Source organism: Agelaius tricolor, unplaced genomic scaffold, assembly GCF_023055355.1.
Source record: "Agelaius tricolor isolate 1412-34295 unplaced genomic scaffold, bAgeTri1.0.p SCAF_1, whole genome shotgun sequence".
NCBI lineage: Eukaryota > Metazoa > Chordata > Aves > Passeriformes > Icteridae > Agelaius > Agelaius tricolor.
Window position 1 is genome coordinate 48,804,919 of NW_027269261.1, and position 15,611 is coordinate 48,820,529.

The 15,611-nt window shown below is 39.5% G+C and overlaps 1 long non-coding RNA gene across 2 annotated transcripts; it reads left to right on the forward strand.

Annotated features, from left to right (window-relative positions):
• Window positions 1-1,847: 1,847 nt before the first annotated feature.
• Window positions 1,848-14,531, forward strand: LOC139592818 (uncharacterized). Of its 2 annotated transcripts, XR_011680123.1 has the most exons (4): window positions 1,848-1,984; window positions 2,949-3,207; window positions 8,995-9,734; window positions 10,174-14,531. It is a non-coding gene; the product is annotated as an uncharacterized lncRNA (long non-coding RNA). The 2 variants fall into 2 exon arrangements; XR_011680122.1 differs by lacking the exon at window positions 10,174-14,531 and having other exon boundaries at window positions 8,995-9,735.
• Window positions 14,532-15,611: the final 1,080 nt, after the last annotated feature.

The window sequence follows — 15,611 nt, forward strand, 5'->3', positions numbered from 1 at the left end:
CTTTCAGAGTATGAAGCGTGCCAGAAACACAAAGCCTCCGTGTTTGAAGGTTAACAAGAGAAGTGTAGGCTGGCATTTTCATAAGGAATGAGAATAAGTGCATATAACCAGGATGGGTATCAGCACTCTCACAGAAGGCAATAAAGCAGCATGGTTTGATTGGATAGGGAATACAAGGCCAGGGATGGTGAGCACGGGGACATCTCAGTGGTCAGTGTGGGTTGGATGGGAGCAAGGCTGAGACTGCATTTCTCAAAGAAATAGAGAAGGAAGTTGCAATAGCTGACATATGAAATAAGGGCCCCACTTTAGGGAGGATGAGAAATGCATTTACTTAGAAATGCAATGCAAATTTAATTTTTTTTTTAGCTCAAATATGTGTGAAAATTTCGAGGATAGGCAAAGATGAAGGTCACATGCTCTTCAAAGGTCTAGAACACAGAAACAGGGTTTTAGCCGTACTAAAAAAATTAATAAGAAGTGGCAATTTTATATCATGATCTATTAGATTAACATGTGTCTCTGTTACTTGCTAGAGCTAATTTTATTTTCTATAATGCAAGTTGTGTCAATGTAATGCAAGCTGAAGGCAAAGAATAGACAATCCATTCTTCAAGGAACACAATTCCTAGGAAGTAGTGGTCTAGGGGATTGTTAGCTATGCACAGATATAACTGCTTTGATGCATTACAGCTGACATTAGACAGATCTTCACACCAGTGCTGCCTCATTAATTATTTTACCATCAAGTATTTTTTCATTGTTGGAGTTTTATATTAAATAGCTGCCCTCCTATGAATAAACATTAATCTGTACCTCTGCCCAAACTAGGAATATGTCATATCAGCATGCACCTTAACTGCACGCTGGTAATTCTATTAATAGATGTGAAAATGTAAATAAATCTATTACCTATTTTTAAAAATATAGTAATATTATTACCAGTATCCAGGCTAAAATACATAATCACTCAATTATTAGGGATTCAAACTGTCTAGAGTACATCTATACTATCATATTTATTGAAGTTCCTGCATTAGGTCATTAAAGTTATCAAGTTATATTCAATTTTGAGCCCAGATTTATAACAAAAGTGTACCTTGAATTTTTCTGTTTGTGCAAATGCATGGGTCAATGGATTACAAATTCTGGTGACTGTGCAGATACAGAAAAGGGATCAGGAAAAGTTTTGATTAAAGAAAAGCAGATGTCTTTTGGAAATCATGCCAGTTTCATTCTTGTGAAATTAGAAAACTCTGATGAGACGATAGATTTTGTGATTCTCCCTGTTTACTTATTTTTTTAAAGAAAAACTAAGTGAGGTTCAGTTACACTATCAATCTAAAAAGGGGGGAGTGTTTTTGTAAATCTCAGAAGATCTGTCTCTTCAGAGATCAAATAACGAATCAAAATACTTAATATAGAGTGTTCTGCATAAAGTATTTTTTTACATGGAATATGCAGTATTTCCTCTTAAGCATAAATGGAAGACATAAACAAAACCCAAAAAAAGCAAACATAAAAATCAAACCAAACCAAAACACCAAATGAAAACAATCAGGGGTCTGGGCAGGGAGACTTCTTGGGCATCATTTACCAACATGACATGATTTTTGTAGACATAAAGATGTAAAACACAATAAAAAGTACAAGTTTTCAGAAGCATTGATTTGCTAACTATATCAGCATCTCAATCTAATTTTTCACCAGACAAGTTTTGTTTTTTCAAATATTTCATAAGTGAAGCAGCAGAAAGCATTGTAATTTAACTAAAACTTGTCAAGGAATATTGTGGTCTAGAGGTCCATAGAGGCAAATTTAGATGAGAAAGATAATTTTCAGCTTTGATTATGCTTTATTCTAAATAAAATAAAGGCTCCAAATTGCTTAAGAAAATATAGCCCCAAACCTGCAAATTCTTCTTTTTTTTCTAGTCTTGCAAAGCTTCAAAATCTTGCAAGGGATTGGAAGAACACTGCTTAAGGTAAAGCACAGAAAGTTTAAAGCTGTAGTTTAGGACTGGAGGAGTAAAGTAGGCTGTAAATCCTGCAAACTCTCATGTCCCCTTTTAACTCTAAAATTATGATCAATTTTAGAAAATTTGATGAGACTGTTCAGAGGAATAGCATTACGTATATGCATAAACAGCAGCAGCAGGGGAGTGAAAGAGATCACAGCATTCCCTAGAACAAAATAACACAAATGTAAGAAAATTGGAATTTGACATTTTCAGTAATGTGTTCCATCAACTTTGTTTTTTGCCATGCTTTCAGAGCATGCCAGGGAAATGCAGGCTTAAGAAATTTTGATACAGTCACTCTGCTTTACAATGCTTGGTATGCTTGTAAAGACGTATGTTTAGACATATATTTTAGCAAATTTAGGTCTTACTTTTTGAAGGATTATTTTTCTTCTGTTACTTAAAAAATCAAATTTATTTAGCTTGAACCTCTGCTCCTGATATCACATCCAGCTGCCTATTAAAAGACCACTGTGCTTTTATTGCTGCCTATATTTTACATCTGTTTATTGTAGAATAGTAGGCAGCTAATTCTTCCCTTTCAAATGAATAATGGTAATGCAGTAAAATAAAATATATACTTCTTATACTTGCATTAAGAAGCAAGAAGTTAGGGTAATCTTTAAAAATGCACATATGAAGAAGAAGGTTTTCTGACTTACTGAGTTATGTGACAAAGAATTAATAATGTCTTCAAAAAATGTATCAGCCATCTTAATTTCTCAGAGTTAATGTGTATATAAATTCATATTTCCTATGTTAGTTGCATAATTTTGTTCTGAAATTTTAAGAGGCAAAAGATTGTCTGCCTATGTTTTTCCCATGCTGTTTCTCTGACAGCACTTACAATGTTCTCAGAAAACAGGAACTCAACAAATGCTATCTTAAGTGTCCGTAAAATCTTGATAAATTCTCACTCTTTCTACAGCCCTTCATTTCCTGGAAATATAAGCCATCAGGCTCAAACATGATGGAGGTGTGTGTATTGGCGTGCCCTTGCTGACTTCAACAGGACAGTGAGCCTTGCACTGGGTAATGAGCTGGCCATCTCTAACCCTGTTGAGCTGGAAAAAAAAAAAAAAAAGAAAGAAAAAGAAAGAATGGAGAAGAAATAAGTTTTAAAAATGACCTTGTGAATGGAAAGAGGAGTACTGTAATGAGAAGAGGCACAGAGTCAAACCTTAATGGTAGATGTTCCTTTTTATTCTATATCAGTCTGGTAAATCAGCATTTCCTCAGTTCCACATTCTCGTTATGCTACCATTTTCCCTGCAGCCATTCTTCTTGTCTATTTTAACAGGATGCCCTTCAGTGCAGAGTCTTGGGTGCTGGAACAGCTTCCAGCTCGATGGGGGCTGGTGCTCTGCCAGAGACTCCAGGGACTGGTCTAATCAGCCATTTGCGTACTTGTTGCCATTCAAACTGAGCTTTGTCCAGCCCTGCCCTGAAACAGGCAGTGAATTGGACATGAGAGTTGTTATAAAACTGTAACTGAGAATTAGAGCTGACAAAACAAAGATGATTCGCCAGGTCTCTTCTCTGTCACTGGAGGATGTCAGGGGTAACTCAATTAAACATAACTGAATTCCACTGAAGTGGAGGAATGGAAAATCTGAACTGATGCATGCAGAGATGAATGTGTAGCAGAGGAGCAAGGACCCAGACTGTGTCTGAACTAGATTGCTAGCAAGGTGGCTGTAAAGTTGGTTGAGAGGGGATGTTGAGTGTGAGATGAAGGTCCAGCTGGATCAGCAAACTTTTAGGGAGAACATTAAGTAGCAGGTGGCAAGATGAGGATAACACACATCAACCTGTGGAGACAAATGGTTGTGTTGTTTTATATGACTTGCAAGGGGTATGTGTGAGATTATAACAGTGGATCAGAAGAACATAAATATGGTGTTTTTTCACACTACTCAAAAACCCAATACATCCAGGACAAATAATGTACAACTGCTGGTAGTATATTGAGTTTATAAGCTCACATTATAGACCTCATTTCTTATGAGGTCTTTCTTTAATGGCAAACACTTCTTATATAGCTATGCATATACTTTCTCCTTTCAAAATGGCTTTTGAATGGCAAGGTTTCACCTGGTTCTGAGTTTACACATTTTCATAAAAAGCTTATTTAAAAAATATATTTCTACACCTATCAATTCATGGGATGTGAAAAGCAACCAGTTCAGAAATCTTGAGTGTCTTATACCAGTCTGCCTCTGTTCAAAAGGAATTCACCAGCATTCATCAGCAGTGTCAGCCAGGACAAGCAGTGCCCACATCACAAAGTGCAGCATCTCAGACACTAAATACAGCTCCTCACATGGACCTGTTTCTTCTTAAACAACAGGGAGATGAGAATGGGTTTCTTGAAGGACCTCAGCCTTGGCTTATTTGTGTGCTCAGGGGCAAGCAGTGCTGCTGACATAAAACCTCCATGGACAGTTTCTCAATCCTAGCTCAGTTTTGGGGAACCTGTTTTGGGGAGGGACTGATGATTTCCTATCTGGTCTTACAGGCTGCACCAGGCTATGGGTAAAAGACTGCCTTTTCATTTAGGAAGGAGGTTTTTTGAACAGCAACCATCTCCCATGTAAAGTTTGTTAATTTAAGTCTCTCTTTGCCTTTCTAACTAGAAAAGCTCCTTACTGCAGAGCTGCTGTCTCAAGAGTATCCATGCAGCTCCCAAACTCCAAGATTCCTCACACTGTGTAATGCTGAACATGCTGAACACCATGAAACATTGCTTCATCAACAGCTTTCCTATGACTGTCTCCAATAGGGCTGAGCCCTCATGTCTGTGTTTGCTAGATGTTTTAATGTAAAACTGGAATTTGTTCTGGATCACCAATTTTAATGTAAATTATGGTGGCTGTTGAAGGAGCCTATTAGACTGAAAAGCCCATAAGTGCAGGTCTCACTTTCCACAACTTAAGTAGTAATGTGTCATTTCTATTATTGCATTGAGGCAGCTGTCAGAAACTAATCCAGCTTGTGGGTCTGATCCTACAAGGCAGAGTACCTACCTACCTACCTACCTACCTCATAGAGCAATTCAAATCTCAGTGTCATGTTGGTAATCAAAAATGCGCTGAGTGAGGAGGGGGAACAAGGAGATAAGGATGACTCAATACCACTTAGTCTGAAATGGAGCAATCCCAGCTTGTCTGCTGCCTGAATTTTAACAAGCACATGTTTTTTGTCTTTACTAGGACTAGAGATTGTTTTGATGGAGGGGAATTTTTGGAGGCTTCCTCTTACATGAGAGGAGAGCTGATGTTGCTGGCAGAGGTGAGGAAGCAGTCAAAAGGAGAAAGGATAGTCTAGGAAGGTATTTCACAGCAAAGAAAGATAAATGGTTTGTTGTGGATTATAGCTGAAGTGACAAGTAATGCTGCTAAAATTTCTTTTTAGATGGATAGTTCATTCTACCAGTAAATGCAAGCCCTCTGCCTTCCTCAAGACAGGACTGACAAGCCAGGAAAAGGATTGTCACAGTAGCCTTCTGGACATAGCATGGGAATAAGAAATTTATCTGTGAGGGTTGAGAGGAGAGGTAGCAAATTTTTTGAAAGATTATAGAGGAAATAAGGAGAAAACTTAATCTCTGCCATAGCTTTGGGATCAAGGAGAGAATGATTGTAAAGAGGAAATGGGCAAAGAAGATGGAATGGTTTCTGCAAAACAAAAAATACTCTTGTTGTGCAAAGATTTGGAGGTCTGTTTTGTGCCTGTGTTGACAAGACTTCCATAAGGAGATTTGGACATTCAAGCCAACATTATGACATGATGAATTAGGGAGTAATTTAAGGTAGCCAAGGTAAGCAAGAGGACATTACACTAACTACCTATTTGCCTAGTTTCAGGGCTGCAAGTGAATCAAAGTGATATAAAAAAGAATATTGCTTCAGTTAGCCTCTTCCATGCCTAATTTGTCAGCTGATGTCATTGCTCTCCATGGTGCCATCACCACCACAGCAAATGACTGCAGTGTTACAGACTGAGGTGTATGTGAGGAATAAGCAGCAGAAAAAGACCAGCCCATCATTAATAATTTTGTTTTTCAGAGGCAAGAATTCCACTCAGAATTTTTTTTCATTTCTTAAGTTTTTTATTTTCAGGAAAGTTAATTTTTTACAGATATTATTAAAGGTTTTAACTCCACCTCTCAGAGATTTCTCTTTAACTGAGTTCTGTTAGTCCAGCAAGCCTAAGCTCAAGTTGAAAGTAATTTGTGTCCTCTGCAGTAATAATGACCATCAGCTGAGGTGTAACTCTTAGCTGTGAATCATGGTATAGTTCTGATGATAGCTTTCCATTATTGCATTGGTTTTACAAATGAGAATCCTAAAATAGAGCTTTTTAGGCAGAAAAAAATGCCAATAGAGAAGACTCATTCAGGAAGAATTACATATAAATAGTAGCTATTTCTTTTAGGATCATAAACAAACTCTCTTCTGTACATATGATCAGTGCAAACACAAAACAAAGAGAAACTGCAAAACTTACATGGAGACTGCTGCCATAAAGGTCTTCAAATGCCACACTAATTCTTCCATCTAAGCAGGTACTGAAGGAAGTCTGATATTTTTCAGGAGAAATTTCAGAAGTCTGAGAAGTATCTTATGGGTTTTATAGGAAGTTTAGTTATTTGGAATTATGTCCATGGATTTTCTATGCACTTTGTTTTTCATCCAACTATCATGTTATGAAAAAAAATTATAAAAATATCTTACAATTAGCTAATAAATTATTCTAAAATACATACAAAACATTTTTTCTTCAGTATATTCTCTAGTTAATAAAAAGGACCACTTTCAAACAGGTAAATATTTCTGCAGAGGAGTTCCTGATTAAGTTGTGTGCAGCTCTCTTACTGTAAGCCAACAATTTCTATGTCCTTGAAACAAACTGGCAGCTGCTTATGATCTAGCAAGTGTATCAGCAGAAGTGACCCATATGTCAACCTTTTGCTTTGCAACCCTCTGCTCATTGTGAAAGAAGTGAGAAAAAATTCCAAAAAGCTCCAGTTCCCCCACTTAAAGTACTAAAGCATGTGGCTGTTTCAGATCTACAGGTACTTGAGCTATAAAAAAAAATAGAAAAGAGCTGAAATTTCCTAAGAACAAATGTTTGCATGGTTTCATGTACTTTTCCTTTGAGGAGACTGGGTGCTTCACTTTAGTAACCTTACCTAAAGTGCAGCAGGCATCTTTTAAAGTGTATCCCCTATTTTCTTCATTGGAGAATATTTCAGGCTCCCTTGTAGTAAAATTGTGATTTTCAAAGGGTCTCTCTATACTTCAGTGCTCAGCTCCAGCTGAAACAGGACCTGAGTGCCTAATATCTTTTTGATGTTGTACTGACATTTCTAATTCTAGTCCCAAGACTGACCAAAGGATATGGAGGAGATAAGGGAGGAAAGACAAAACCCTGTATTTTATTTCTTAAAATCCAGACCAGTTTACATAGCTACTTTTACATAATTCTTCAAAAGGAGATGGTAAATTTTTAAATTTTCTGCCCATTGACACTCACAATATAGTTATATTGTGGTGATTAGTAGGTAACATGGCTAGTGTCACACTAAACTCCATTTCTCAGAAAGACAACAATGACAAAAGTTAACAGAGATCACATAAGAGCTACTGTTCTATTGAGTAAGATAATTCCATAGTGCTAGGTCCCTTGGGTAATTACTGTGTTAACTTTCATTTTGAAGGCTGAAGTTCTGAACATTTTGAAACCCTTCAGACAATTTGAATGAAACAATTAATGTTCTGAATCCTTAAAAACCCAGTGAAATCAGTGAGAAGCTCTTCATTTCTTTGTTTCTTTGCTGGTCTGTATAAGTTTTTCTTTGCAGAAGGTATTGTGGACACTACATAATCTCTTCACAGAAAGTACATTCAGGGCACTGCATCCTGTCAGCAAAGTTTCCCTACCATCAGGTTAGATGGTAACAGGCTGGTGTATTTGGTTTGTGTGGAAAGGTTTTGGCAAATGGGGGTTACAGGAGTGACTTCTGTGAGAAGCTGCCAGAAGCTTCCTCTGTGTCCAGAGAAGTCAATGCCAGCTGGTTTAGACCTGCCACTGGCCAAGGCTGAGCCCATGGTGGCAGCACTTCTGGGATAATTTATTTAAGGAGAAAGGAGGTACTGTGAAAAGCAAGTGCAGCTGGAGAAGAGAGGGGTGAGGGACCGTGAGAGGAACAGCTGTGCAGGCACTAAAGTCAGTGCAGAAGGAGGTGCTGCAGCAGGAGGTGCTCCAGCACCAAAGCTGAGATTGCCCTGCAGCCTGTTGGGCAGACCATGGCCATGCAGCTGTCACCCTGCAGCCCGTGCAGGTCTGCAGTGAAACAGAGACACACCTGAAGTCCTTGGAGTACCCCATGCCAGAGCAGGAGGGTTCCCAAAGGAGGCTGTGGCTCCTTGGAAGCCTGTATTGGAGCAGGCCCTGGCAGGACCTGCAGCACCATGGAGAGAGGACTCTGCCCTGGAGCAGGATTTCTGACAGGACTTGTGACCCTGCAGGAGACCCACTCTGGAGCAGTTCACAAAGAACTGCAGCCTATGGTAATACTCATGTTGGAAAAGTTCATGGAAGACTGGATCCCTGTATCCTATGGGAGTGACTTCATACTGGAATGGGGAAGAGTGTAAGGAGTCTTCCTCATGAGGGGAAAAGAGCAGCAGAAACAATGTGTTATGAAGTGACTATAAATCCCATTCCCCTGTGCTGCAGTGGAGGAAGGTAGAGAGAATTGGGAGTGAATTTGAGTCTGGGAAGAGGGAGGGGTGGGAGAAAGGTGTTTTTAAGATTTGATGTTATTTTTCATTATGCTACCTTAATTTAATTGGTAATAAATTAATTTTTTTCCCTAAGTCAAGTCTGCTTGCCTGTGATGGTAACTGGTGAGTGATCTCTCCTGTCCTTATTTTGACCCATGAATGTTGTTCTATTTTTTCTTTCAGCTGAGGAGGGAGAGCACTATAATGGCTTTGGCTGATGCCTGGCATGCAGCCAGGACAAGCCCAGCACAGCTGAATTTCACACAGGACCATACTGGACCAGTATTGGCACTCAGAGAACCTCACGATAGAAAACAGACCTCTGACCTGAGAAAGAAGAGTTCACTGAAGTGGTGCATCAACAATGGTACCTCACTCCATCTGACATATAAACCCAATCCAATGAGATAACATGCTTCTTTGATATCACACCACCAGTGAACTGGCACTTGAAGGAGTCACAATAACAGGGAGAAGTGTAATTATTGTTTCTGCAGTTTTGTCAAATATCATACTGGGACAGTGTGTGTGTTTTGCTGCCTCACTTTATGTATGGCACTCCTGGGACTGCATATTATTTCTCATGGCATGAAAGGATGTGATCTTTATAATTAAATGGCAGATTATACTCTGCCAGCTCAGTGGCAAGTGTAACTTCTCCACAAACTTTGGATTCTTTCTGTGAAGGATGACAATGGATGCGACCACAAAGCTGCCCCCACAATGTATGCAAAGCTGAAAACTTAGTCCCTTTGGGGTGCTTTGTACAGCAGATAAGAGAAGCTTGATTTTTTCCAGGAGATTTTATCCTCTTTTTTTTTTTTTTTTTTCTTACCTGGAGCTCTTTTTCCCAGAGCATTTATGTTCTGTGGCTGAATGAGAGTACTCATTCTGCATGGATACTTCTGTGACCCTATGAAAAGGTGAGTGTAAAATGGACTACTATAAATTCTATTTAAGGATCAGTGGCAAGGAATAAAATGGAAGTAACGAAACTGGCCAGAAGGCACTGACATTAGATGGGAGTCTTAATATTCCCCTTCCCCATTTCACTGATGTTTTAAAGTCTTGGAAATTGTCCTTCAGGGTAAGTTTAACATGCAGAAAGTAAAGGTTTATCTACATGACCCTCATTAGCACTTATGGGGAGTTGTTTTGGATTACGGTTGGGGAACCTTGCTGCTGGAGCTTGCAAAGTATAGCAGCAGAGGACAATTTATGCATTACAAGTCCAAGGATGACAGAAGCTCCTTGTTCTCTTTCACAGGAAAGAATGTTGAAGGACAGGTATGCAGGAGAAAGCTTTCCTGGAATCACTGCTGAAGGAGACATTGTAGCTCTGACTTTATTTTTTTTTTCTAGAGAGCAGATTACTAAGCACCTGACATTCAAAAGGCAATGGATATTTCCTGGCTACTCCTGTTGAAGATGCATCTGCAGTTCATGTAAACCCTCTTTGAGATAACTACAATAAATAAATGCTAACAATAATAATGAACATAATGCAGAACATGGAGATCTACAGGGTAATGCCTCAGCAGTGAGGCTTGCTCTGAGCTCCACTCCTTCCTTCTAGGCGGTGAGTTCAGCTTGGCCTCAGGGGCAAAGGCAGGCAGAGAAAACTGCAAGGTCAGTCCAGGACAAACCCTGGACAGAAAAATCAGACAGATCTACCAGAAACAGCATTTCCTAATGGGAAGGCAGAGCTGTTAGGCCTTGGAGCTGCCTGAGTGCAACCCAGTTGCCCCTCTCCCTGGCAGGATCTGTGCAGGCACTGACTGCATTGCCAGCACCACAAAGACCTGGAAGGGAGAGCACAGCCCTGACACTGCTCCACAAGGGTCATAACCTGTGCCTGTAAACAGTCCAGGGCTCTCACCCAGCACCACTGCTCTTCATACCTTTTAACTAACTTCCTGAATTCTTAAGGATTACTTTTTATGACCTGAGCACACGATTAGGAGTATGTGTGGACTTTGAGGTCTACAAGGTTTGGTAGAGAGAAATAAGACTGCCTTCTTGATTTGCATTCTGCTGTAGCAACAGCCTCTCACTTTGCAATGAATGAGAAAAGAAGATCAAAAGTCTATTTTGAGACTGTCTGACATCCACTCTACAGATGTTGCTCTTAACATGACGCTTTTAAATTAAATAAATTTATTTTTAATTTCACACACTTACTATGTTGTTTCTAGAGCTTGCAAGTCGCAACTCCAGCTGAACATACAACCTCAAATCTACATTGAGGAAAAAAACCTTTATTTAGTTTTTAAATTTAAAAAGTAGATCCTGTACAACAGACAGTTTCTCTGACTAAACCTAGCTAACACAACTGCTTACCTAATGAGAATTTAATAGATACAGTACTGTACCTCGATTCACAATCAGTAACCAGGATAAAACTTTCCAGACTGATTCCCTGAGCTAGATAGTTCCAGATACTTTAGGAGTCTGCATGGACATCCAAAGTTATCCATGAAAACAAGTGACGCTTAGAGATTTTGATTTATTTGCTGTGCTTGCATATGTAGCTCTCAGTGGATGAAGCTTAGTTTAAATGTCATGGCATTATTAGGATTTTTTAAGAGTGTCCCTTAAAAGCTAACAAAGAGCCATCTACTTTGCAAACTCTTAATTTTCAGTGTTCCATGTGCTTGTGGCTCCTCAAAACTTCAGCAATTTTCCCCCAAGCATTTAAATATTAATTTATTTAATGCTGACTCACTCTACTTAATACACCGAATTAAGAGAATATTGCAAAGTCACCTTCACATAAAACTCAGATAAAATATTCCAAGAGACAGAATGTGCCTATCTAGCTGCCACTTTTTTCACCTGTTGGGTAGGATGTGAATCCTTGAGATGTCATGGTTTGCCATTCTGACTGAAAGAGGAATATTTGCATTTTGGTATGAGACACTGCAAGAAATGATGCATTTCTTAGCTGCAAGGTGGCAAAGGAGGGAAACTGAGGGCTCTGCAAGCGGCTGTGCAGTGAGAGCCAGCCCCACCACTGTGGATGGCAGGAGGATCTGCCCACACCCTCACATGGAATCAGCAGCAGCAGCTCCTCACAGGCAAAGGAGGTTCCTGGCTGGCTCACTGGCCAGACTGCCCTGGGCTACTGGGACAGCCTTCAAAGCCAGTGCTGCCATTTTTACCAGTTGCTGCGGGGTATATGACTGGTTGGAAAATTTCTGACAGAATAATGTTTCCACCAAAGAGACAGTTCTATTAAAATTGACACATTTCAAGGAAAGAATGACAGAGTTGATTCATTTGGACTTCTCCTATTTGAAAAATGAGGCATTTCATTTCAATTTTCTGCCATGAAAACAGTTCATCTCAACTTTTATCACTTTGCTTTACTGTGCATTTAAATAATAAATGAGTTGCTACGTACACATAATATAGATGCATCGTATCTTGACATTACAGTGACCTAGTGATTAAACCTTATGAAAAAGGTTTCACAATGCAACCCTTTTGCTAGCAGATTCACTCTGCAGATTCTACATCCTATTCATAGGAAGTTTGAAAGACGAGGCTTTAAAAAACAAAAGGAGAAATCAGATTTGCCTGTGCAATGCAGCTACTCAGGTTCCTGAGTATCTCTGCATGGGAGCCAAGCTGTCACGTTCTGCAGGGCAGATGCTTGGAGGAGGATCCTAATTTCCATGGGCTTGATCACTGTCCCCAGCTAATCCAAGAGGCCGACACGACTGCTGCTTTCTTTCCTCTCCACTTGAATCTGTCAGTATGCTCCACTCTGATGGAAAGCCAGGGCATGCAGGACTGACCACAGCTGATCATCAACCAGCCCCCTTGTCCTTCTCTCTCCCTGGCTTTCAAACCGGGATGCAGCCTTTTAGTTAGTGGCTGCCAGACACAGCTGCTAGAAATGTGATGTCACAGCAAGGCTGCAGAGCCCAGCAATGGGGGTGTAATTGAACAATTAGGAGTGAGGTGTAGGACATTTCCTGGGGAACTGATAAGCAGCTGGGAGGACTTAATGGCCCACATTGTACTTGGCTCATTAAATGCTAGCAGATATCAATCTCCAGAGAACATTCCTGATGGGAGCTGGTGTTGCTGTTTGAAATGAGATGAAGCCATATTTTGTTTTCTCTGTGCCTACCTGCTTGTTCTCATATGTGTTACGAGTTTGATGGTGATCTCTTTCTCTTTGCCAGAATGAGCCAAAAGGGTCCTAAATCTCCTCCACAGACCTGGTAAAAGTCCTGAAATCACCAGGTGGGACTAGGCTGTTCCTGCACAGCTAATTGTGCTAATTCTTGGCTCATGGGTCAATCCCAGATTCCCTTACTGAGTTCCACACCATCACAGGAGTTTTCTCCTTTCCCATACACAATGCAACAGATGACTATGGGAAAAGAAAATGGAGAGAGGGCAACTTATGATAACTTCTAAACCTATCCAGGGAAACTTCAAGGAGTTCTGCAATGTATAAACTAAAATTAATTATTCTTTACAGGGAACTGTTTCTGAGGGAAAAAAAAAAGACATAAGGCAAGCAAGCAGCTATTTTTGGAGGACATAAAAATATAGTAACAGAAGTTATTGATGGGTATACCCTTGTGAGAGAAGCTCAATAACATTATCAACTCAATCACATCCCCAGTCTTTTACAGCTTCTCAACAGTAATGGCAACCCAATAAAAAGAGATTGCATACAGTTTATGTCACTTTTTCTACATTTTAAAGCTATTTTATTTTCTACTCAGAGGGGAAATACTTTCTGGAAACATCATACTGAAAAATCAAAACTCCTCTTTCCAGCTTTTCTCCTAAAAAGTAACAGAGACATCTTTGGGAATCAGCAGCTTAATCAATGTAAGCAGCTCCTGCTGAGCTGTCCACTGGGAATTACCTGAAAATCATTTCTTATGGAACTCCATTGACAGTGATAAAATCACATCAAAGGTGAATTTGGTCCTGCCTACAAGGAGGAAGGACAGAATCACAGTAGGTACTGTGGTACTTGCATCTGAACATACTAGTGGATTTGGAATTTTTCTCTTTGTGTCTGGGCTGGGAACATGAGGGAAAATCATTAAGGACAGAAGGAATTAAGATGGCAGAGGCTAAGGGCAGCTATCCAGCGAGATGCAGTCATTATCTATGTGCCCAGAGCACTTGCCATGAACTCATTAAAAAACCTTACTGTTTTATAGCTGGTGAGAAATGCTCATTTGAATTACTTTACAGCAACAGTGCTTTTTAAATTAAAAGTTGGATAAACGTAGGTTCTGTTGTAGAAAAATTCAACTTATTAACTGGGCTGTCTCTGGAAGACAAGAGGTTTCAGAAGGTGGTTTTTGATCAGTTTCCTTGTATTGATAGTCTTGGCAAGAACAGAGAAATTAAGCAAGGCTGACCATATTCAACAAGACCAAGGTGGTTGTGGAAGGCTGAGCAGACTCAGGGCACTGGGGCTGTGTTGGACTGGAGGGCGTGAGAGCACTCAGGTAATGACTCCTTGTATAAGGAGAACAACCAGCCAGCCTGCCTGAGCCTAGCAGACTGCACAAGGAAAGCTGCAGGTGCAAAAGGAATGTTTTATTGGGTGGAGTTTTGGCCATCAATAAGCCAACCAGGTATTAAGACTGTGGACTACTCTACAGATGCAGTGGGTTTTGTACACTTTTATGTATATGACTGTATTGTATACTTTCCAAATAAAGCTGTTTGCAATATCATCTTCTAGAAGACTCTCGTGTGATTTTAAAACGTTGAAGGATACCTGAAAAACCGTTAAGAAGGTCACAGATTTTGTCTCTGAACCATGATAATAGATACATTTTTGGACAAGGAAGATTCAAAGAAAGACTGGTGAGAAAACTGAGTCTGTCTCTGGCAGTAACCGCTGACATCTGGCGCAAAGTCGCAAAATATAAAGGGAGAGAGACTGAAACATATGACCTCAATGAAACAACAGTTCCTGTGGCATGGTGGAACAGAATGAGATAAATATATTTACAGCAAGAAAAGGGAATAGATTGCCCACTCCTTTCAGGATGCTATAAAATGTAATATAGTTGTATTCCTCTGTCTTAAACTTTGTAAGTATATTACAGGTGGAACGTGGAATGAATCTGAACAAATATTAGTTTAAGAGACAAATAATAAGAAATTGGTTGCTTTATTCTTTTTGTTATGCTGTCTCATGCCACTTTTATTGCTCCTCTTCCTAAGTGCAAGAAGGCCTCAATATGTGTGTGATGCCAAAACCGCTTTGGATTTAGAAACTAAATTCTACCCATATAGCAGAACAGTCATTCAAAACTGTAATAAATTATATGCCTAATATGATAAAACAGTTCTGAAAGTGAGTAAAGTGAGGGCTTGAGACTTCTTTTATTTTATTTATTTCTTGAGTGCTTATGGGATTCTCCACTGCTGCAGAATCTAAAACTCACCACTTTAAGAATTTATTCTCCTAATTCTTAGATGGTGTTAGGGAGCTAAAGGAGCAAGTCCATGATAAATGACTAGTCACTTCTAGACTCCTAGAGTCCTGATGGTGCTCCTCAAATTCTTTTTTTAGATCTTTGAGAAATTAAAATTATTTTTTTTCATTCTCACTGATAAGTTCCCTGGAGTTCTCCTGCTTTTTAACACCATAGAAAGTTCTTTATCTCACAGGCTCAGCAAACTTATTTAAGTCCCCAAATTTGACAGTCTCCTCAATTTAAATGCTTCTTGGCCATAGTGAACCAGACCTAGCAGCCATCCTCAGCACATTCTGCAGAAAACATATAGACAAGTAGATTTGACCC